Source organism: Sciurus vulgaris, assembly GCF_902686455.1.
Source record: "Sciurus vulgaris genome assembly, chromosome: 10".
NCBI classification, from domain to species: domain Eukaryota; kingdom Metazoa; phylum Chordata; class Mammalia; order Rodentia; family Sciuridae; genus Sciurus; species Sciurus vulgaris.
This window is the reverse complement of record NC_136470.1, coordinates 57,810,846-57,835,657: the sequence shown is the minus strand read 5'-3', so window position 1 is coordinate 57,835,657 and position 24,812 is coordinate 57,810,846. Positions and strand designations below refer to the sequence as shown.

The 24,812-nt window shown below is 38.7% G+C and overlaps 1 protein-coding gene and 1 long non-coding RNA gene across 2 annotated transcripts in view; one reads left to right on the top strand and one right to left on the bottom strand.

Annotated features, from left to right (window-relative positions):
- LOC306637929 (uncharacterized protein) overlaps positions 1-24,812 on the top strand; it is a 139,151-nt gene that overhangs the window by 45,724 nt on the left and 68,615 nt on the right. The gene's annotated exons all lie outside the window — the stretch shown is intronic.
- The window catches only part of LOC306637924, a 44,600-nt gene continuing 27,668 nt past the window's right edge, over positions 7,881-24,812 (bottom strand). The window contains exons 2-3 of the long non-coding RNA XR_013757312.1: positions 12,739-13,141; positions 7,881-8,867 (exon numbers count right to left, since the gene is read on the bottom strand). This is a non-coding gene — a long non-coding RNA (uncharacterized lncRNA). The remainder of the gene's footprint in view (positions 8,868-12,738; positions 13,142-24,812) is intronic.

The following is a 24,812-nucleotide window of genomic DNA, read 5'->3' as shown; positions in this document are numbered from 1 at the left end:
CCGTTTTGATTTATTTTGAAATCAGGGTCTCCCTAGGTTACCCAGACTGGCCTTAAACTTGTGATCCTGCTGCCTCACCCTCTTGGTCCCCAGCAGCACCATCTCTGGGATTACAGGCATGTCTCCCTATGCCCAGCTTCAACACAAGTTTGAATGAGACACATTCAAAACATAGTTCATATATTAGTGAGATCATGCAATATTTTTCTTTCTGTGTCTGGTTTATTTCACTTAACATAATGTCCTCTTGGGATGGAGTTTATAATGCCTACCTCATAGAGTGATTGTAAGGTTAAAATAGAATAGGATGTATAAAATTCCTAGCATAAATATAAACCTTACATGCTGTGGGGCCACTATTCAGAAGGGAGGCATTTGCTCAAGAGTGAATTTGGTTTAGTGTTCCCTGTTCTCTTATCAATCTGGGCATTGTGGGATTGTGAGGACTGTCCCTCATAACTAGTAAGGTTCTCCTAACTACTTAGGATTACTTTTACAAAAATTTGACTGTTTCCTGCTACCAGTTTCCTTTCCATTCTCTCCACTTAAGTCAATTTGAATGATAATTGTTAATAATTGAATTCATTTCATGCCAAAATGTTTAGAAAATATTTTTGACAGAATTCAGTAAACTGATGCATTTTTCTATTATCCTTTTTAGATTACCATAACTGGAACAGCACTGATTTTTCTTTCCCTTCATGCTCCTTTCTGAATGAGAAGGAAATCTTGTGTATTCATTCATTATGCACCATATTTTGAGTGCCTAGTATGTGCCAGGTCCTAAGCTCATTAGGAGTTGATTCCATACAAGCAAAGACAGTGAATATTTTACCATTTTCTGAATAGAAAGGTCTGTGATTTCCAGAGTAGAAGGAACAAACCCAGGGGTCTCAGAAGACTTTGATCATATCAGGATAAATAAAGTCTATGTGAAAGTATGCTTCTTCATTAAGTTCTCTCTTTGGGTTAGAGATTGTCTGTAAAAGTTAACACCATCTGGCTGTTTCTGCTCAAAGGCACCTTTGAGTGGTGTATAAAAGTATAAAATCAAGTCATAGCATATTTTTCCAGACATCTGTTTTGAACCTAATGGGTATTAACCTGTAAGGTCTTCCCCTTACTAAACCATGTGACCTTGGGCAAGTCACTTCACCTCCCTGCACTGATGGGTCAAGCTGTCAGGCTATAAATCTCTGAGGACTTTTCTAACTACAGAGTCTGTTTCCAACCCTTCTTAAGTCCTCAGACTATGAGTTTGTGGGTGATAGAGAAGGCAGGGAAGTGACAAAGAAGGGGGAAGTGTCTTTAGATGGATTCAGTTTTCAGTACATGCAACATCCAAGTCATGAGTGACTTAAGAAATAATTTGTGGGTGAATATGCAATAAGGAAATAGACTTGCATGGCTCTATCCCTTTCCTTCTCTTTCACTCTTGAGAATTAATAGCTGAATTCTGGTTGGTTTTTCCACGCTCTAGTTTGTTTTACAAGGTGGGTTCCCGCATGGGGAAGTCTGTGGTTGTACACTTTTGCAGATGATTTGTTGGATAAATCTAACTAATTCAGGGATTCAACATTGGGATGCCTATTTTTGCTCCTCCTCTAAACCACATACTCTAACCTGACCTTCAGCAATGAAGATGAAGGTAAAGGTGAGGATGATGACAAAGTTGCTATGTTGTTCCCCATTTGTCTAATGTCCTTTGATTTAAAACTCAAGTAAGGAAAATAATAGTGTTATTTGTTGGACTCCACAAACATCAACACATGTCTTCTTCACTACTTTCCTGCTAGTTAGGAAAATAGAAGAGAAGGGGCCTAAAGTTGCTCAAGAAATATTCAGCAGAGCCTCTGCTAGAATAGATTACCAGGCACACAACTTTGGAAAAGGAAGTCAAGCTAGAGGAGCTTGGCGAATATGAACTGGATATCTGCTTTATTTGATACTTTTAAATTAGTAGCTCCCAACAGGCATGCAATCCAGAGACTAGGGAGGCTGAGGCAGGATGATTCCAAGTTCAGAGCTAGCCTTAGCAACTTAGCAAGGCCCTTAAGCAACTTAGTGAGACCCTGTCTCAAAATTAAAAATAAAAAGGACCGGGGGTGTGGCTCAGTGGTTAAAAGTCCTGGACTCAATCCCTGGTATTGAAAATAATAATAATAATAATAGAAAAAGAAAAAAAAATTAGTAGCTCCCCTCTTGCAACACAATTGAAGTATTTCTAGAATCAGTCACTGCTGTCAGGATATTGTGATCAGGTACTTTCAGCCACTACCCAAAGATCTGAACAATGTATTTGTAGTTTATCCTCAACTGATACTTGTAATTACTATATTCTGATTCATATCCATCAATAAGAGGAGGAGGGCTGGGGAGACAGCTCAGTTGGTAGAGCGTTTGCCTCACAAGCACAAGGCCCTGGGTTCAATACTCAGCTCAGCAAAAAAAAAAAAAAAAAAAAAAAAAAAAGGAGGAGACTTTGTATTTTATAACTCCATAAGTCATTTACTTCCATATATAAAACAAAAATTGGAAAGGGAAATTCTATATCATATTTAGTGACTTTCTGGAAATGATTGTTCCAAATAATACTTACAGGAAAACATTACTAATTATGAATATTTGGTGGCCAGGCTATAGATGTCTCATTTTGCCTTCTTCCTTGGTGAGGAATCCCAAGTGTGAACCTCTGTCTCCAGCTCTCTTGGGACTCTGGACACATAGTTCTTTCCCTGCCCCTGTAATACTGGGAGTGGAACCCAGGGCTTCATGCATGCTAGGCAGGTGCTCTGCCACTGAACTACATCTTCAGTTTATTTTTATTTTTTATTTTGAGAGAGAGAGTTTCACTCAGTTGCCCAGGCTTGCCCTGAACTTGTGATCCTCCTGCCTCGGCCTCCCAAGTAGCTGGGATTTTAAGCATGCATCGACGTGCCCAGTTATGGATCCCACATTCTAAAACCGCCTGCTGGAATCCTCCAGGTTAACAGCCCACATTGAATTCAACAGATCCAAATTCCAAACACAAAATCTCTTTCTGTTACAATTTATTACCTCAGTTAAAAGCAACATCAGTTCAGTGAGTCATCAGGCTTCATTGTTGCCACCCGTACTCCTCCATCTCTCTGGTATGCAGCCCTGGGAGCCCCTCTCACGGTGTCCCAGGACTGTATCTATTCTGTGTCAGTGCCCTTGTACCCACTCTGATTATGTCTCACCTTGGCTATAACGATAGCCTATCTACCTCCTCCAGGCAATCCTGAACATTATGAGGAGCTTTCCAGTGCTAACTTGCTAAAATAGAAATTTAATCATGTCACTCTAGTAATCAAATATATTTAGTCTCCTTGATACCTACAGGATACAGTTTAAAGTTGCTGGATAGGACATTTAAAGAGGCTTTATTCTGGTTACTGTTTATCTTTTCAGTCATATTCCTTATGACCCCTACACAGTTTCTCCAGGAATGTTTGCTGCTAGTGACCACTACATGCCCTTCTCCATCTCCATGCTTTTGGACTTGTAGTTAGTCCTATGGAGGTCATTGTTCCTTCGTCACCACCACCATCTTTGTGTGGCCTTCCTGAAGTACCAACTCTTGCAGCAGTCTTCTTTCATGACCTCTGGAATCCTATTTCATCCTTGCATGGCTGGTACTTTTAGCACCCTGCCTTTGCCCTAGGCACATCTTCCATGCACACCTTTGAGCTTCAGCTGTGAGTAATTGCCTGAGGACTTTCCTCTTGAATCTAGAACCAGCATAGGCCACAAGTGCCAGGAGTATTCATTCCACAGGACTAGTCCTCAACCAAGGAAGGAAGCAAGGTAGAGGATAAAAACTCAGGTGTCCTTGCCCCCTGCTGCCTAAATGGGGCATCTTTTGTAGTGTCCCTGGAGTTCTCCAGGGGCTGAGCTCCAGTTGCTCACAACAGGAATCTGCTTCTTATAGGCTCCTTTTATTATCAGCTACTTTGTTTCCTTGTCTAACTTCCCTACATCCCTCCTGACACTTGCTGTGATCAGCCCCCAAATAAATCACTTGCAATCACATTTGTCTCAGATTCAGCTTCTGGGGGAACCCAACATAATACACTGTGTCTGTGCCTTTTTTTCCGATTAGAAATTCACTTAGCTTGAGAAATATTCACTTGGAAAAATCCTTCAGGTTAAGAAGAGCATCTTCCTTGATATGTTCCCTCTAACACCTAGCACAATCTCTTACTTGAAGTAGGTGCTCGATATATAAAGAGTGAATGAAAATGTTTCAATAAAGAGGAAAATCTGCATATGGGTACCTAAAAGAAAGAGTTAAAATTTTCAAGTTTTCACAGTAACTCTGTAGTAGAGCAATGACCACAACATGCCTTATGAGTTCTGCCCTAATGAACAGAGTGCATTATCTATAGCCTTCATTCCCTACTTTTCAAGTTACCTGGTATTGAGAGTCATATTTCCATGTACCTGTCTTCTTTCACACCCAGGCCTCTAAGCTCACTGAAGACAGGCCAGTGATTTATACTTCTTTATAATAAAAGCCCTTTGCCTGGTTCTTGCTCACAGTATGTGCTCAAGTACAAAAATATTTTTTAATAAAGCCAAGAGTTATAAAGCACCTGAGAGTGCTTTAAAATGTTTTTATACAGAGTTGATTTTTCAATAATCATCTGTTACCAGTCATTTTTATGCCCACTATAAAAAGATAAACCAGCAGAGTTCAATCATATCGCTTATACAAATTTTAAGTTGAGAGCATTCAAATTAATGGAGTTCAACTGTACTTATGAAATTACTTGAACAATTATCAAAATTAGGATCAATTAGGATCTCTGTAGAGTGTGTGATGCAAATTAGCAGCTTCTGAATATCCTAATTGTGTAGTCTTCATCCTTCAGCTTCCTTTTTTGCCATCACCTCTCCTGCAGCATTTACTCACGTTTAGCTCCTTCTCTTCCCCCGAAAGAGGCAATCTACAGATCCTGTAACTTTTCCTGCAGCCAGAAAATCTAATTCACTGTATCAGACACAGCTGTGTGTGCTCCCTAGGCTGCTGTAGACATAACCCTTTAAAAGTTAGCTTAGTTAAAGGAAACAAAATAACAGAAAACAATAGGAGGGAAAAAAAAAAATCAGGATTGTATTGGCCTGGACCCACTCATATCATTTTCATAAAGCAACTCTTTCTGTGTTTGGTATTTCAATTTTATTTTAATCATCAACAAGTCCAGTTTGGTCAGAATTTCAGTTGGGCCTTGTCCCTTAGGAAATAGTGGGAATTATCCTCTGCCAGTGGCATGGGCAACCAGGAAGGGACAAATTAAGGGTCCGTCTGTACACAATAATAGAGACCTTTACTTCCCAGATGATCCAAATGTCTGCATGATTTTATGTGATGAGATAAAATTCAGTTGAATACTTTGGAATGGGTTGTGCATATGGCTATGGCTGGAAGACTTGTGGATGTAACTGTGGTTCAGATGCACTTACTCTGCTAAAAGGAATGCAGACACAATGCAGATGTATATAAAAAAAAGTTCTGCATAAAACTATACTCACAGGATTACAGTGCTGACATTCATTTTTAATGTAAAATAAATTCTGGATTAAATAAATTTGAATTCTGCAAGATTTTAAAATTATCATTAAAGAACAAGAGAACACATTGTTGGTAAGGGAGGTGTAATTGCTTTGAATTACATTGTTTTTTTTGAAAAATAGCTGACAAATGGCTACTCAGAATAGGGTGCCCAGGTAGAAGAGATTTGCCAACAGGGAGAGATCTATAATCCAGACCTGACATTGTTATCCCCAGGACCTACAACATAACTTGCTGCCTAGTGCAAAATGAAAATGCAGAATTCCTTGTTCAGAACTTAGTGAGAATTTTTTTTTTTTTTTTTTTTTTTTTTTTAACAGAGTAGAGCATTAAACCCACTGGAGGTAGGGAGAAACCTGCATACCTAAAGTCAGGCCTTGTGACCTCCATTTAGTGATATCCTTCTCCACAAGTCCTCCTTCTTGGTGGCTCTTGACTAAATGAAGTATCCCTGAATACAAGTTAGAAATCTAAATTTCTCTCAGGCACAGTGGCAAATACCTGAAATCCCAGTGACTCCAGAGGCTGAGATAGGAGGATCACAAGTTCAAGGCCAGCCTCGGCAAGTTAGCAAGACATTTTCTCAAATGAAGAATAAAAGAGACTGGAAAAGTGGTAAAGTGCCCTTGTGTCCTTGGATTCAATTCCAGGTACAAAAAAAAAAAAAAAAAAAGGAAGAAAAGAGAAAGCGGGGGTGGGGGGGTGGGGGGGTGGAGGGGCGAGCTGGGGGGAGGGAGAGAGAAGAGAGAGAGAAAGAAAGAAAGGAAGGAAGGGAAGAAGGAAGGAAGGAAGAAAGAAAGAAATCTAGATTGAGCCTTGCTGTGGTTTGATTGTGTCCCCTAAATTCACATGCTGGAGCCTCCATTTCTCAATGTGGTAGTGTTGGGAGACAGTGCCTCATAGTGGGTATTTGGATCATGGGGATGAAGCCTTCATGAACAGAGGAATGCCTTTCTCTGTGAGTTCTTGTTCTCATGGAATTGGATTAGTTATTAACTCCATGAGATTATAGGTATGTGCCACCAGGCCTGGCTAGTGAAGACTATTGTCAAGGCTAGACGGCCTTCATGTTGATTCTTGCATGTGCTTCAGCTTGCCCTTTTGGCTTCCCCACCTCCAGAACTGTGGAGCAAAATAATACCCAGTCTCAGGTATTATATTATAGCAACAGAAAACTGATTAAGACAAGTCTATAAAGGTTCTATCTAAACATGATTTTGTGGTTTCTTTATATACTACAGTGGCAAACATCAGAGATTGTCAGGGAAGGGCTAGCTATGAATAGAACTTCAATAATGAATCCTGGAAGGACATTCTTGGATTCCATCCCACTCATTTGTCCATCATTGGAAGCCAAGGCCCCAGTCTTGAAATTTTAAGGTTTCATCTACCCCCACAGGGGAGAAAAGACAGTGCTCCCATCTAATTATTTCTCTGTGGCCTTTGCCTCATGTCAGTCCCTGATCTCTCTTCCTTGCTGAAACTGAATCTGTAGCTCTTTTTATTTCAAGGCCTGCCTCTGCACAGGTCTTAGCAGTCTCCAGGAGGCCTCTGCCCTCCTCCCCAGGACACCCCAGGCTGTGGAGGAAGGCGAGTAGATCTGCAGGAGTTACTTGGTCTTCATTCCTTCTGCCCCCAAATCTCGTCCTCTCCTTATCTTGGAGGCCCAGCTGTATCCTTGAGTTTGTCCTTGGCTTGTATTACTGTATTCTCCCTGGGAATAGAGTGAGGAGGTAGAGCAACTTAAGTTTTCTCTTAAAGTTAGAATAAAGATGTTGTGGGTATGTGACCTACCTCTGCAGAGAGATTCAGTACTAAACCACAAGTAATTTGAGAACAGTATTGTATTAATCATCCTGAAAAGTTTCAAGAGGACTTCTACAGAAGCATCTCCAGATTTGATTAGCATTCTTTGCACACTGACATCACATTTCTTTTAGGCCCTGAAATTTAATGTGGATTAGAATTTTTTTATAAATTTTAATATTAATATGTTTAGAAAGTATTGGCTATTATGGTTATTAATGAGCACCTGTGATAAACTTGGGTCTTCAACTGAATTTTAAACCAAGTTATGACCCCAAGCAAAGCAAACTTCCAAATGTATTATGACTTGTTATCAAAAGTTATGAAAAGAACATTCTTTGGACAGATTAAATTTTAATGTCTGTTAGATGAGAATAATTCTATCTGTCCTCTATTTCAGAAAGAAAATGCCAGGGTGTTTTGGAATTTTTTAAAATTCATTTTTATTGTAAACAAATGGAATACATCTTGTTATGTTTTGGAATTTTTTTAAATGTGAAATTTAATAAAAGGAGCTGGTATTCTTCTACTGTTATAAATATATTTAAGTATTATTTTAGTTTTTAGAATCCATAATCTCTTAAGGTTAGTTATTTTTTCAATAAACCAGAATTTAGTACTAGATTTTTCCATTGAGTTGTGTTTTCATAGAATCTAAGTTATTATTTAACTGATGTTACTACTTTGAAATTGATAAAGACATATGGAGTATATGTGAGATATGAGGAAGGGGACATTTATCAAAATTACCAATTTTATAGTTATATCTCTATACCAAACACAGTTTTTAATCAGTCATTAGTAGAATAATAACACTGGTCTACTTCAGAGACTGTGGATTTTACTTAATATAATTAAAGCCATGTATGTTTTCATAGCTTCAAGGAATGATAATTAACTTACAATTAGCTGTGCATATTTAAAATGTACAATTTGATACATTTTGACATTTTGACACCCTTGAAAGCATTGCCATCATCAAGGTATTGAACTTATTTATTACTCTCAAAAGTTTCCTAGTGCCTGTTTGTAATCCCTTCTCCCCACCTGTTCTAGTCCCCTTCCCATCATTCCTAGGCAACCACAGATCTGCTTTATGTCACTGTTGATTAGTTAACATTATCTAATTTTTGGGGGCTTCTTTCACTCACCATAATTATTTTGAGATTCTTTCTTGTTGTCTCATGTTTTCATAAATTATTTCATTTTTAATGTTGGCTAATATTCCCTTGTATAGATAAACCCTACTCCCCTTATCCATTCACCAGCAAGTGCTTTGTATTTCTTCATTCTTCTCTTCTTTGAACAAAAAGGCATCTTTACTTCACCAGTGCCTCCAGGGAGGTCTTCGGGTGTTACAGGAGTTCTATAGTCAGCATGTCTGGATCCAAATCCCAGCCATGTCTCTCATGACCTGGTGAATGCAGTCTTCATGGGTTTGTTCTCAGGTAAACAGCTTCCTTGTCTGAAAAGTGAGTATAGTAATATGTACCCTTTAGGTTTCAGTGAGAATTAAATACATGAAGCACATAGAACAAAACTTGACACACAGCAAATGTTATATGGTTGGTGATCGTTATTATTAATTACCATTATGATTTCCATCTGACATGTTTAGTAGAACTTCTAGTCCAGAATAAACCCCAAGAAATATTAGTTATTATTAATTTTACTAGTATACTCTAGCAGAAAACAAATCTTCACATCTTGACTTTCCTTGTCCTTCTTATGGTTTCATTTTCTTCACTATCCTTGTCCCTGTGACAAGGATACCTGTGTTACTTGACCAGGTAGGGTACAGGAGAGCAGTTATACCCAGAGAATGATCCTAGCAGGGCCAGCAATATTAGCCCTGACCTGGGAACTTGTTAAATATGCAGAGACTTGGGGCTGGGGTTGTGGCTTAGTGGTAGAGTGCTTGCTTCTCACATGTGAGGCTCTGGGTTTGATCCTCAGCACCACATAAAAATAAATAAATAAAATAAAGATATTGTGTCCATCTACAACTAAAAAATATTTTTTAAAAAAATGTAGAGGCTCAGGCCCCACCCCAGACCTACTGAATGAGAGACTCTGGAGGTGGGGCCTGAGGTCTGTGGTCTCACCTGAAGGATCCTTGCAAGAGATCCTGGTAAAGCTGAAGTACAGCAGGGTAATCACCAGGGAGGGGTGGGAGTCATTGCAGACTCAGTTCACATAAACTTTCTCGTTAGGGAAAGCACACTGTTGACTAATTGAGCTTAATATCAACTAAAACCCCTAAGTCTTTTTCACACATGTTGCTGCTAATCCCCATATTCCCCATCTAGCACTTGTACAGGATTCTTTTTGGACTGAAGTATAAGTCTTTACATTTATCCCTATTAAACTTAATCTTGTTAGATTCGGCCCATCGCTTCAGTCATGTTTGGGGAAATTTTAGTTCAGCTGGAATGAACCATGACAAAAAGGCAGGGCCTAGAGACCACGAAGGAATGCTGCAAGGACAACGTCCTTTTATACATGAGCAGAATACTGGCCAATCGGATGTTGCCTACGGCAGGCTCCTATAAACATGCAAGACCCCGGGGGGTGGAGTAATTTGATTTTGGTTTAATTTAAGGAACACTTATTGGGTGTCTACCAAGTTCCTGGTTGTGAACAAGGTATAGAAGAGGTGCTAAGTAGCCCACTCTTAGATGTAGATCTAAGTAGACATGAAGGGGTTTTTGTTACTGTGTGTGTGTGTGTTTTGTTTTTAGCAGACACATAAAGTCCAATATATAAATACTTGCCAAGGCTCTTAATGAAAAGGACTAATATTTTTTGAGTGCAGGATCCTTTGCTCCATGCTTTGTTTACATTTTCATATTTAATTTTTAAACCAATCCAAAGATACAGGGATAATTACCCACTTAAAGTTGAGGAAACTTAGAATGAGAGGTTAATGCCTTTCCTCAAGGTCACATGGATAGTTAACAGTAGAGCCAGAGGAAATCCCAGATTTGCATGGGTTTAAAGAACTCACTGTGTATGGGCTTTCTCCCTGAGATCAAGAAAATTAATCTCTTTAAATATCAAAACCACCAGTGGCTTAAAGTCCAACCATAAACTATTAATGCTCTTGGACTAATTTATAATGGGTGAGTTTACAATCCTAAAAAACACTAAAATAGCATTAGATGACCCAATTCATACAAGCAGTGCCTCTGTGTTAACAGTTCTAATTTTTAAAAAAACTTACATTTGGTTTTATTTTTATTTGCATCTTTTAAAATGTTAGCCACATATTTTAATCAATGTCATAATAATTTTACTACAAATTGTTAACCTCAAGCAAGCAAATCTTCGGAAAGGTTATGATTTCCTCCTCTAGGGGGCGAAACTCGTCAATTCTATTCTCCTGGGTAATATCTACTATATTTTACTGTAATATACAATGTGCATTTTCATAAAGTATCTTGTAGTGTAATGGAAATACACTGGACTTGGAGTCTGAAGGTTTAAACGTGGCTGTACTTACTAACTGTATCACCCTGGGCAAAAAACAAAACAAAACAAAACATTTTTTTGACCTGTATAAACCTCAGTTTTTAGCTCTCTAATTTGGGGATAATATAATATTCATGAGGTTATAACTCTGTGGTCTCTTCCATATTTTAAAATATAAAGTGTTAGATTTTTATAATTATCTATTTTATAAGTTGCCAAAATATGAAAATTTTCGGATACTTCTGCCACCTAACAAACACATCTACCTAATTCATAGGGCAGAATTCAAAATTTCTTAGCTTCTCTGAAAATCCTCCCATTATTTCATAGTCTCTTTTTAACAGTAGAGTTTCCTGTAGAATTACTTAGTTACAGTGTGATAGAACCAATATTGAAATTCTAGATGGCTGGTCCATTTGCATTTCAAGCATAAATTCTCTTTAACCATCACTAACTTTGTCAATACTACTAGCATCACCATTATAAAAAGACCCCCACTAGGTGCCTTTATGCCTGAAGGCACGTGCTTTGATTATACAAAGCAAGTTGAGCTGATAACAAGCCTCCTTCTCTAAGGCTTTATAATGTATCTTGGGTGGGCTTTAAAATGAATATGGGCTGACTTCCTGCAAATAGGGAAGAAATAGAGATATGCACTTAAATGCCTACCTTTGGATCCTTGCTTTATCTCTTAATTCAACTTTCTTATCTTTAAAGTAGGGAATAATTGTACCTACCTGATAGAGATGCTGTGAGAATTAAATGCTGTGGTATGGGTAGAGTGTTTGGTATAATGGGCACTCAATATTAGATATTATCTAAGCTAAGTACCCTATACTCTTAAACCTTTCATCTCTCCCTTCTTGTCCTCAAACTGTGAATAAATGAGCTTCCTCTGATCCTATTGAATAATCTGAATAGCCTGGCAGTTGTCAGTAACCTACACTGCTCCACTAACTTCCTGCAGTTGCAGAGTCTTCAAGCAGGAATCCCAGATTTTGGAAGTCTTTCAGCCCAATGAATTTATTTTACAAATGAAGCAACTCGAAGCCCACAGAGTTTAAGTGTCCTACCCAATGCTAGAGAGCCAGTTAGTGAACATCCTTGGATAGTGAAAATTTTCACCTAAACTAAAACCTGGGCTCCACACTCAAAGTATGCCACTTTACCCCCTCCCTGGTCTCTCCTAGCCTCCCTGATCACTTTAATCTCTTATACTTGCCAATAAGACTGATCATCTGAGCTGCTGCCAGTTTAGACTGTCTAGCTTCAGCTAAATCTTCATGGTTCATCTTGTTAATTCATCTCCTTTTTCCCCCCTAGCATGTTAAGTATTTATTTAGTAGGGGGTGATGATGGTGAAAACACTGCCCTTTTTTTGTTTTGCAAATAAAACCTTATTTGTGTCAAAAACAAACAAAACAAAACAAAACAAAACAAAAACACTTAACCAACGAAATCTTCCCTGGTTAGATGGTGATGGGATTGCCTGCTGGGCTCAGCTCAGACCCTTCTCTCCCATCCCCTCTAAAGTGGTCCCTTAGGGAATTCCACTGAACCTTCAGGGCATCTCTTAGCAACGGGATTTAAAAGTTACTACCTAACACTTGTACTTAATAATGGTTATTCTTGGGAACTCTCAACTGTCAGGAGAGGATCAGGATACTTTTCTATTAAAAAATATGGAAATGCTAAACAGGATTCCACAAATGTAATGTATTTCAAATATTTACACTTAATATTTTAAATTCAGATACAAAATTGATAACAGCATGAGTGGCCTCATTTTGACATCACATGCAAAATTTAACCAGGAGACCCTCCACCTCCTTATTTAGCTTTCCATTGACCCAGACTGTTCTTACCTTGGTCTGTGCTGCGGTCCTTCAGTTCCAACTCAACTCTCTCCATTATTTAATAACTGTCCAGCATGTGTTAAGTTTCATGCTAGGTACTGGGGGAACACAAGGTGAAGTGATAATCTTTGCCCTTCAAGCAAGTAGCAGATTAATAAGGGAGACAGTTCCAAAGGTGGTCCCTATCCATCATGCCTTCTGGTGTTCATGCCTTTGAGTAGTCTCTGTGTCAACAGCGGTGGAAGCGATGCATTTTCAGGTTTAGAGCCTCCTCTTTGGGAGGACTGGCAGATTCTCATCCCTTCCTTGTGGATCTGCTGAGCTGCTATATAAGAAGGTGGGGACTGGAGATGTGACTCAGTGGTAGAGTGCTTGCCTAGCACACATGAGACCCTGGGTTCAACCACCAACACTGAAAAAAAAAGAAAAAATAAAAAAGTTGGGCTCTTGGTAGAGGGCCATATGGAAAGACTATGGGCAGAGACCGCATGGAAAGAAACAAGTCCAGCTTTCCCAGCATCCCAGCTTGAGCCCAGCCCTCCTGCTATCTCACCTCCCACTCTCTTCAGCCGTAGTCCCAGACATCTGACTGAACTGTCTTGGAAATTCTAGCCCAGTTGAGTCCTGACTACGGTCCCAGCTGACATCACATGGAGTGGACAAACCACAATCATGTCAAATCACAGAATTTAAAGATAATAAATTAGTTATTATTTAAGGCACTATGCTTTGGAGTGGTTTGTTTCATAGAAATAGATGATGACTGAAACAGATGGTAAAAAGAAAAATGTTTCAGATGCCACATTAGGAATACTGTTCTTGAGCTGTTTACAAACTGAAGTGGTAGAACTAAGAAAGCATTGAGTATGTGGTCTTTTGCTAGGGATGAGGAATATGCCTGGATTCATGTTACTGGTAGTATGAGTTGGATCTTGAAGAACGAGTAAAATTTTATTAGACAAAGAACAGAACATATATGAAGAAACTTGAAAGAACACATTAGCATGAAGAATAATGTGTAGCTAGATATGTGTTGTGGGGTGTCATCACTAAGGCATATTAGAACAATATAGAAAGTATCCCCTCCTCGGGCTATTAACCTGCAGGACATAAAAAGCCTGTGATGGTTCTTAGGCAATGACATGAAATGAGTCATTATCATATCTGTTTCCTCAGGCCCATTGGCCATTTTATACCTCTGATACTTCCTTTTTCTCCTTTCTCTTCTTCTGTGACTCTATCCAGGTTCTCCTTCTGCCTTTCTAAAATTCGCTTCCTTTTTAGCTTCATGGGCTCCACTTCTGTTCTGGCATTTCCCAGATTTCTGTCTTTGATTCTCTACTCATCTTTCCCAATATTCTCTTTTGCCTGCAACTGAGATGTCTTGACAGAATATCCCAAATCTCTGTCTCTTGACAGGTCTTACTTCCTAATTGCCACATTTTCCCAGACAAATCTAAAGTACATTTCTGTCCTTTCCCCTTCTCCACTTTCCCCCTAGAAAATTCAGCTCTTTCATTTTCCCATTTCTGCGATTTCTTTCTTTTTCTCAGGCTTACAATATCAGAATCACATCTTCAGTTCCCAGTTTTCTCACATACCTAATCTATCAGTCAAGTTCAATTGTTTTTTCCTGACACTGTCTTCCACATTTTTCTTTTCTATTGCTCTTTTCTTTATAATTTCCTTAAAATCTGTATTGATCTTGCCAAATTTTTGCTGAATTATTTTTTTCAAGGCCACAGGCTCTGTAGCTGAAAAACTGGTCCCTCCACTGATCCATATCTGTCTTGTTTTTGAACATTCCACTTCCAAAATTCATTGTTTCACGGTATAGTTAATAAAGGACTTTCACGTCAAGTCCAGTTAGGACCCTACCCCTAATGCTGTATTTTCTGTGTATGATACTCTCTTTTTGTCTTTCCATATTAGAAAGTAAGTTTAACTAAATGAAGATGATGTTCTTGGTAAGAAAAAGAGGAGAAACAAGATGAAACATGTTTGCTTTTTCTTGGGAGACTGGAGAAAGATAACCAAAGAATAAAAGATAGATACCTCAGTGCCGAATCAAATGTTATTCATGGCTCAGCTAGAAGGAATCACTTGGGACAGTGACGGTGGGGTACACCTATAATCTTTGCTACCCAGGAGGCTCAGGCAGGAGGATCTTGAGTTTGAGGCCAAACTTGAGAATTTATTGAGACCGTATCTCAAAATAAAGAGAAAAATAAAATAGATTAGGGGTAGGACACCCTGGGTTTAATCCCCAGTACTGCAAAAACAAACAAGCAAACAAAATAACAAAAAGAATCACTTGGGAAATCTACCAAAAGCACAGATACTAGAGCCCTACTGCCTGTAGCAACATGTGGCTACACATAGCAACACGTGGCTACACATGGGAATTACCTGGGGAGATTTAGAACAGTAGTGATGCCTGGCTTCCACCACCAGTGAGTCAAATTTAATTGGATTTGACTGTAACCTGGGTATCAGGATTTTGAAAACTCCTCAGGTGATTAAAGTGTGCAGCCAAGTTAAGAACATGATGCTAGAGATGGTTTCAATATGTCTAGGATGGGTCAATGATTAAAGCTCTCTTGTGTGATTCTGAACATGATACCACCATAAGAAGACTCATCTGTTTCTCTTGGCATTTTTGGAGGAGAACTCAGTAAATGCCAAAAGCAAGCATGGGATGGGGCATTTGGCCAAGAGAAGGCTGTTCTTTGTGGATGGGGCACACTGGCTCCTGAGTTGAGGGTTGTGGATGTTGCTTGCTCCTTCTCACACTTTCCTCTCCGTCACTCTTTCAGGTCTGTCCTCCCAGAAACTATGCTGATTTAGTTTCATCACTCTGCATTAGCCAACTGGCCTGTTTGATGTCCTCTATGATTTTTCACTTTTCTTGGTTTGTCCCTCTCCTGCTCCTTAGCTACTTATATCAGAACCTTATCCATTTGTAATGCTCAGCATAAATTCAACAGTTTTAGTGAAAACTTTGCTTACATCTTAAATAGGATCGACCTCCTGAAAACCTGAACGCCAATCCAATATTTAACAATGTGTGTCACTTGAACTTGCATGTAAATGATTGCGATTGCTAATGAGTGATGCCTGTGTTCAAAACACAGTAAACAATCTGGGCATGGTGTCATGTGCCTGTAATCCCAGCTGCTGGGGAAGATGATGCTGGAGGATTGCAAATGTGAGGCCAGCCTGGGCAACTTCATGAGAAGTTGTCTCAAAATAAAAATTTTTAAAGGAACTGGATGTATAATATCCCAAAATATATTCTACTATTATGTATATCTAAAGAGAACAAATAAAATAAAAATTTTAAAAAATAAAAATATTTTCTAGTTATTATAGTATGAGTTACTATTTTTCTGATGCCCATTCTGATATAACTACTTTTCTTAGCAAATCTCTACTGTGCCCAAATGTATTTGATTTAAATCATCACTGTAAAATAAATAGAACAGATGATTCTTAAAAAAAAAAAAAAAGAGAGAGAACTGGAGATGTAGTTCAGTGGTAGAGTGCAATGGTGTTTTAATACCCGTGTATTATATTAAGAATGATTTATTTTAGCTAACCTAAATAAACAACTAAGTCTTCGCTATTGTATTCATTTGCTAGGGCTGCCCTAAGTGGATGTTTTAAAAAACAGAAACTAATTTTCTCATGATTTCAGAGATTAGCAGTCTGAAATCAAGGTCAAAGGGTTGCTTTCTTCTGAGGTCTCTCCTTGGCTTGTCTTCATGTGGTCTTCCCTCTGTGCACATCCACATCCAAATCTCCTTGTCTTATAAAGACACTGATCATGATGGATTAGGGATCATTCTAATTACCTCATTTTAACTTTATTAACTTTTAAAGATCCCATTTCAAAATACAGTCACATTCTAAGGTCACAGGATGGGGACATCAACATGTTAATTTAGGAGAGGGGAAAATGCAATTCAACTACAAAACTACCCCACTACATTATCGACACACCTTATATGTCAAGACCGTATGCAATTTTAGCACATCTGAAAACCAAGAAGGGGCTGAGGCAGGCAGCTTGCCTGGCCCGTGGTGGGCACTGGGTTCGATCCTCAACACTGCATGTAAATAAGTAAAATAAAGTCCATCGACAACTAAAAATATATTTAAAAAAATAACAGAGAGAGAGAGAGAGAGAGAGAGAGAGAAAGAGGGAGAGAGAGAGAAAGAAAGAGAACCGGAAAACTGGGCTGGGGCTGTAGCTCAGTGGTACAGCTCTTGCCTAGCATGTGTGAGGCCCTGGGTTTGATCCTAAAAATAAATAAATAAAATAAAAGACTATTTACAACTAAAAAAATAAATAAAAAAAAAAGAAAAGAAAAGAAAAAGAAAACAAAGAAGTGACCTACTTAGGGCTATACATGTGTTTTCATGTCATGCTAACAACTTTGTTTTGCAAAATTCTATGCATGAGATTCAGTGGACAATTCCAGGTACAGTGTGTACATCAGTAATTCCAGCAATTTGAGAGGCTGAGTGTAGATGGATCATAAGTTCAAAGCCAGCCTCAGGAACTTAGCACAGTCCTAAGCAACTTAGTGAGACTCTGTCTGAAAATAAAAAAATAAAAAGGCCTGGGGATGCTGCTCAGTAGTTAAATCCTCAGTACCAAAATAAATAAATAAATAAATAAATAAATAAATAATTCAGGAGGCAAGAAAGGATAAGCAATTGTGAACTTAATTTTAATCTTATTAATATTATATATAAAGTTTTTTGACTCACAACTGCCCATATAAGATTTTACCATCCAAGCAATAGACTGTCTGAAGTTATAATGAAGGAACATAAAAGGCCTCAAGATAAAGTTGGAAGAAGCTGGATTTGAAGGGTGACCTTGGATGTATCACTACATTTCTGAGCCTTTTGTGAGAGGGGGTGCTGGCTTCTTAATCACAGAAGACAGAATGAGCTAATGGATGTTATAGTTCTTCAGAAATTATAGAGCACTAATCAGATATTTTTGTTATTATTGTCATGGGCCAGGGAAGAATTTGAAGAGAAGCTTCCAGAACTGTATCGTTCCTACAAAATAATAGAGGAACTGAGTTTAAAATGCTCTAAATAGGTTGGGCACAGTAGTGCACACCTATAATTGCAGCCACTCGGGAGACTGAGGCAGGAGGATCCCGTGTTGAAAGCCAACCTTAGCAATTTAGCAAGGCCCTAAGCAACTTTAGTGAGACCCTGTCTCAAAATAAAAAATAAAAAGGGCTGAGGATGTGGCTCAGTGGTTAAGTACCCCTGAATTCAATCCCCAGTACCAAAATAAAATAAAATAAAGTAAAATAAAATAAAATAAAATGAAATGCTCCAGACAAAATCTAGCAATCTGCTGTTGCTTGACTTAACTCTCCACATCACAGGTGTGTAAGTTTGTTCTGAATGAGTTACCTGAAGAAACTTTATCACTAACAATTCATATGATTATGAGGAATGAATTTCAACATGGAGAAGGTGCTATATGCCTAGTGTACAGGACCTATGTCTTTGAAAAATGAAATACTAGAAATATAGAGAGCAATGAGGTACTGTTCCCAAGGCATTCACAACTGTAGGGTAAAAATCAGAATTCAGAATTGAATGGGTTAATTAGACTTTTTTCCTGAAGGACTGACATTGGAAAATCCCATATATATATATATATATATATATATATATATATATATATATATATATATATGAACACACACGCACACACACATTATATTATAATTTTAGTTGTAGAAGGACACAATACCTTTATTTTATGTGGTGCTGCTGGGGATTGAACCCAGTGCCTCACAAGTGAGAGGTAAGTATTCCACCACTGAGCTACAACCCCAGCCCTCCCCTATATTTTTGAGTAATGACTTTTATAGGTTGTACTGTTTTTGAGAGGCTTCCTCCTTTGGCCTCCCCTGTTTAGTCAAGGTGCCATGTTATCCTAGGGCCCTAGGCCAGTGCCCTTCACACCCAGATGAGATGATGGAATGGAGGGGGAGAAGTCAAGATCAGGAAGCATATTAGTGACTTCAGGATGCCTCCTCTCCCATCTCTTTTCTTTCCCATACTACTGATGTGAGGATACTATTGTGCTGTTTGCACTTGGGTCAAAATTGCTACTTATGGCTCTTAAGGACATATGAAAGGGTCAATACCTATGAAATCAATGTCAGCCCGTTTACAGCTCCTCAATTGCCCACCTGTATCCAAGTTACTGTTGGAGGTAATACATACAATAAGAGGTTTGAATACCACTGGGTCTATGGCATATTAAATAAACACCTTATAGATTTGCAGTCCTTTCTTCTGGTCCTGTTTAACCAATTAGTAACAATTCACTATCCTGTTCACCTTTCTATCTTGTTCATACCTATTTTCCATGTACTTAATATAACACCTAGTACTCAGTGAGTAGTTATTTTAACAGAAAATAGGGTTGCTAAGGCCCATATGACTCATAGTAAAACAAAATTATCACTCTTTGCACCTCCATTTCCTGTGGTCACCACAGTTGTCAATAACTTTGGAGACATGGAGAATAGACAAGGAAGCTAAGCAGCTAAGGTGGGAAGGTGGGACAATTAATCTTAGTCATCAGTTTGAATGGGTTAAGGAATACCTAGAAACCTGGTACAGCATTCTTTTTGAGTGTGTCTGTGAGAGAGTTTCCAAGAGGACAAGGAAGAGAAGATCAAACCTTAATGTGGATGAGAACTATTCATCAGCCAGGGCCCAGAAAGGACAAAAACAGAAAAGACAAATGTATTCATTCATTTCTAGAAACTGGGATACAGTTCTTTCTTTCCTATCTTTAGATACCATCACTCTAGGATCCCTGGCCTTTGGATCCAAGGCATACAACAGTTGCTCCCTGGGTTCAGCCACAGACAGTTACTCCATTGACTTTCCTGGTTCTAAGGCCTTGAACTTGGACTCAGCCACACTACCAGATTCCCAGGTTCTCCAGCCCACAGTTGGCCTAAGATGGAACTTCCCAACCTCCATAACTGTGTGAGCCAGTTCCCTTAGTAAATCTCCTCTCATATATCCATACCTTTTTGGTTATATTCTCTGGAGAACCCTGACTAATATAGAAGGCAATGTTGTTTCACCTGTTTCTGATGTTGCATATTTCATTTATTCTTTAAGGGCTGAAAGGGAAATGTAAGGAGCCAAAAATCCATCCTAGGAGACTAGGCCAGACCACAGCTCCTCCATGTCCCAGGATAGCTAGCTAGGAGATGAGGCACAGTGACAAAAACTGAGATAATAACTTCTTTAGTCAGTGTCAAGTCTCATTAAATTGCAACTAGCCTAAAAAGTAGCTGGGATCTTCTTCAAGATTAAGGACCAGCGTTTGCTGCCCTTGTGTTTTCAGGAAAGTATGAAAATGAAGGGTTCTGGTGACAGAAGGTGAGGTTGTTAGAGTGGTGATGGCAGCCAGAGAAGCAATCCTCATGACCTCTGTGGAGTAGAGAAAACAGCTGGACAGCTAAGACTTTCATCAGCTATGTCTCTGCCCAGCTGCACAGATGGGCACTTAAAATATATAATAAATCACAGGCATTCCAATGTACCCATCAAGCCCTGTCCGTCCTGTTGCTTAAAACCTTTAGAAGCACATGATCCTGAAAAGTGTGAACCACAATTGGGCCGCTTCGTTTTTTAATATGATATTTCATCTATTGTTGTGAAAAAAGAAATCTTTTGTACAGGAAGAGATAGTGTGTGTATGTATGTTTTTGGGGTTTTTGTTTTTGGTACTAGGTGTTGAACCCAGGGGCACTTAACCACTGAGCCACATCTCTAGCCCTTTTTTATATTTTTATCTAGAGACAGGGTCTCACTGAGTTGCTTAGGGCCATGTTAAATTGCTGAGGCTGGCTTTGAATTTGCAGTCCTCCTGTCTCAGCCTCCCAAGTGTCTGGGATCACAGGTGAGCGCCACCATGCCATGGTAGCACCTATATTAAACTCCATGTTATTACCTCCAATCCTTCCTATGCTGAAGATCCCACTTGGCTTCTTAGGGAACAAGTCTCCTCCTTTATGAATCAGAACTGTTGCTATCTAGTCCCAGTGTATCTTCTAGGGTAAAATTGAAATTGAGCTTCGTAAAATAAAAAGGTAGTAGTATTTTTATTTCTTATTATAAAGGATTTAACTTCATCAGTATTCCAGTGGTCTTGTATCAGTCATGATGACTCAATAGCACCATGTCTACAAATTATTCAAGCCCTTTCCATGACTCATGTCATGTATTATTGCAAAGTAAATTCTTCCTTCTCCTGGGAGAAAAAGGCCTATTTTTCTTATGAAAAAGGATAGACATTTGGAAACTTTTAAGAAAGAGATTTTGCTAATAATATAAATGATTGTTAACATTTTTAAAGTGAATTAAAAGCTTGTCACGAAGAGAAAACTAATATCCAAAAGACTTCCATTTGGTGCAACATGAACACCAGTATAGTAGGGATTTTACTATAACTTCTCTAGGAATGCTGGAGTGGAGGTGCATGTGAGTAGGTAAAGGGAGGCTGGTCTGCGTAAGGTTTGGAATTCATTTGACATGAGTATATCTAATGATATACTCAGGTGTATCAGTCTGTTTCTTCACTATAACAAAATACCACAGATTGGATAACTTATAAAGAAAAAAAATTCATTTCTTACTATTATGGAGCCTGGGAAGAAAAGATTAAGGCACCAGCAGGTTTGGTGCCTGGTGAGGGCTATATTCTTGCTGCATCCTCCAGCCAGGAGGATGACTGTGACCTCACCAGGCAGAAAGCAGAGGGCAAGTGTTTCAGTCAGCTTTTTCGCGGCTGTGACTAAATGACCTGACCAGCCCAACTGTAGAGGAGGAAGAGTTTATTAAGGGCTCAGTTTCAGGCATTAGTCCACAGAAGCTGGCTCCATTCCTTGAGGCTTGAGGGTAGGCAGAACATCTTGGTGGGAGAGTGTGGCAGAGGGAAACAGCTCACTTGTTGGTCAGGAAGTAGAGAGAGACTCCACTCTCCAGATACAAAATATATATATCCCAAAGCCACACCCCAATCTCCACCTCTTCTAGCCATATCCTACCACTTCAATTACCATTCCGTTAATCTCATCAGAGATTAATTCACTGATTAAGGTAAGGGTATAGCCCAATCATTTCTCCTCTAAACCTTCTTGCATTGTCTTATACTTGAGATTTTGAGGGATGCCACATCAAAACCATAACAGCAAGTGAGCCTAATGTTTTGTGAAAACTCTTTTATAATCCTATTCAAGAGGGAGGAACCCTCATGACCTAACAGGTTTTAATATTTTTGGAGATTAAACACATATATGATTTATAACATTTATATGTATATAACTAGAAAGATTTGTCCCACAAATTTGGAACAAAAGTGGCTACATCTCTCTCTCTCCTTTTTCTTTGGTTCTGGGGATTGAATCTGGGAATACTTTACCACTGAGCTACATTCCCAGTCATTTTTACTCTGTATTTTGAGACAGGGTCTCACTAAGTTGCTGAGGGTCTTGCCAAATTGCTGAGGCTGATCTTGAACTTACAATCCTGTCTCAGTTTACCAAATGGGCTAATACAGGCATGTGCACATATTCTTATTTATTTGTGAAACAAATGTGAAGTGCCCTATTATTAGGAAGTCCTAAATATCCCTCTTGAGCTTTTTGTACCCACTTAGCCAGTTCTCTCCTCTCTTTTGGCCAATTTCTCAAGAATACTGGTATATACTTAGTACAAAGGATGGAGCGGTCGGCTGGGCCATTCCCAATCTCAGTGCTGGGAATTAAGAGATCTAGAATGACTAATCAACTCAGGGTTACTACTGCCTCTGGCTGGTACCTAGTGTTAGAGTTGAGGACTGTGCCCAAAGTCCAGAAGATACTTGTTAACTCTGTACATTGCCTTGATGGTTTTGGATGCCTGTTAACCCATCACTGGGGCTCTGAACTTAGGCTTTGAAATTATAAATCTTAATTTGCTCCCAGGTATTCTGTTATTTTTTACCACAGCAAAACCTTGTGTGCATCACTGTGTTACCATGGCTAGCCTTAGTCACACTGCTGAGACCACTCCACAAGTGTAGCCTGAGATACCTACCACCCAAGACTGTCCCTTTCCTCAAGGTCATCTCAGGGACCTCCTCAGCTATAACTTCAGCTCCTGAGCCTTGACAGGACCACCCTGCCCACCCTTCTGTGTCTACCTAACATTGAGTCTCAAGAAGTAAGGTCAGTGTTTGGATCCCTTTGCAATAGAAACCTGGACTCCTTTTGCAAATCAATTCGTCTCTTTCTTTTTCATCTTCTTTTCTTTTCTTTTCTTTTCTTTTCTTTTCCCTTTTGGTACTGGGCATTGAACCCAGAGGCACTTTACAACTGTATTACATCCATAGATATTTTTATTATTATTATTATTTTAAATTTTGAGACAGGGGCTCACTAAGTTGCTGAGGCTGACCATGAACCTGTGATCCTCCTGCTTCAGTCTCTGGGACTACAGGTGTGTGCCACCATGCCCAGCTCCTTCTAAGTTCTTTTTATGAAGTAATGAGGCAGATTGTGTTAAAATACTATTTAAAAGTTACTATTATACCCTTCTTTGAAAACCATTTATATAGCTGGAGGTATAGCTCAGTGGTTGAGCACTTGTCTAGCACACATGAGGTCCTAGCAGCACACACACACACACACACACAATCAAATAACAAAAGAAACTAAAAAACTTAGTTTCTTAGTAATCAGCGATTTACATAACTAGGAATTTCCTTTTGAATAATTCTCTAAACTAGAAATATTTTTGCAAGTAATTTGTAGTTTATGCAATTAGACTTGAGAGCAAGTGGTGTAATTTCCAAGTATTTCTCTGCCCCCACCTAGTACATAGCACTGCTGCTCAAAAATCGTAATAGACACCCTAAATATACAAATATCACACCAGTAAATGGCAAAACTTTTACCACCTTGCTAAAGTGAAAGTTGTCTGATTTCTCTTACCTCATCTTCCAAACCCAAGTTCTATTCACCAAATAGGATAGACTCCAAAACCAATATATCCTCAAGTATCTCAATATATCACTGGAGTCTTAATCTACACCTCAATATATCTCAATACTTTAATATATACCTACCAAATACATCTCAGTTTTTTTCATCTCATTAGCCACCCCTCGTTCCCACCACATTATCTCTCATCTGGACAACAGGAGTGGCTTCCCCACCCGTACCCTGCTGCTATTCTTGCCAAGCACCTATAGATTTCCTTGCTATAGGGAGAGCTAAAAATGTAAATTAGATCATGTTACCCACTAGCTTGGACCCCATGAAGGGCTTTTCCTGGTTTTCATTTCTCAAAAACTAAGAGCCCTTTCCCAAATCCGGTTTTCTCTAGTTCTTCATACAGTAACTTGTTCTCAGCCTTTTAGAGGACAGATCTCATATTGTCTTAAGAGAGGTCTTCCCTGACTTCATTTCTAAATTACCAGCTGCTGTTTTATCATCTAGTTTATTTCCTTCATGAAATTGTCCTTTTGGTGGGGTTCAAGAAGGAATAAAAGTAATTGTTGCCACTTGGCAATATTTATCTGATCATTGAAGCCATACTTTTTGTTGTTGGAATAAAAATCATCACTATGTTCTGTATAGTTTTAAAACTTTTTTTAATAATGTTAAATCATAAACATTTCTTAGGTTGTTAAATATTCATCTGGAACATGATTTTTTAATACTTCATCATATTGAGGTGTCATAATTTAGGTAACCAGAATTCTATTGTTAGAAATTTAGATTTCTCTTTGTCTCTTACAAAAGAGTTGGAGAAGACCAAGGTCATTATTACAGTCCACAGAAGAAATAAATGTGGGTTTCTGAATTTAAGATTATGGTATAGACTTTTTCAATGATGGATCAATAAAAAGGTAAATTAAAATGTATTCACAAAGTCTAAGTTATCTAGAATTTGGGTTGCCCTTGAAGCTCAAAATAACTAAATTATGACTAAATAAAGGAAATGCAATGTGGTAAACATTACGAAGC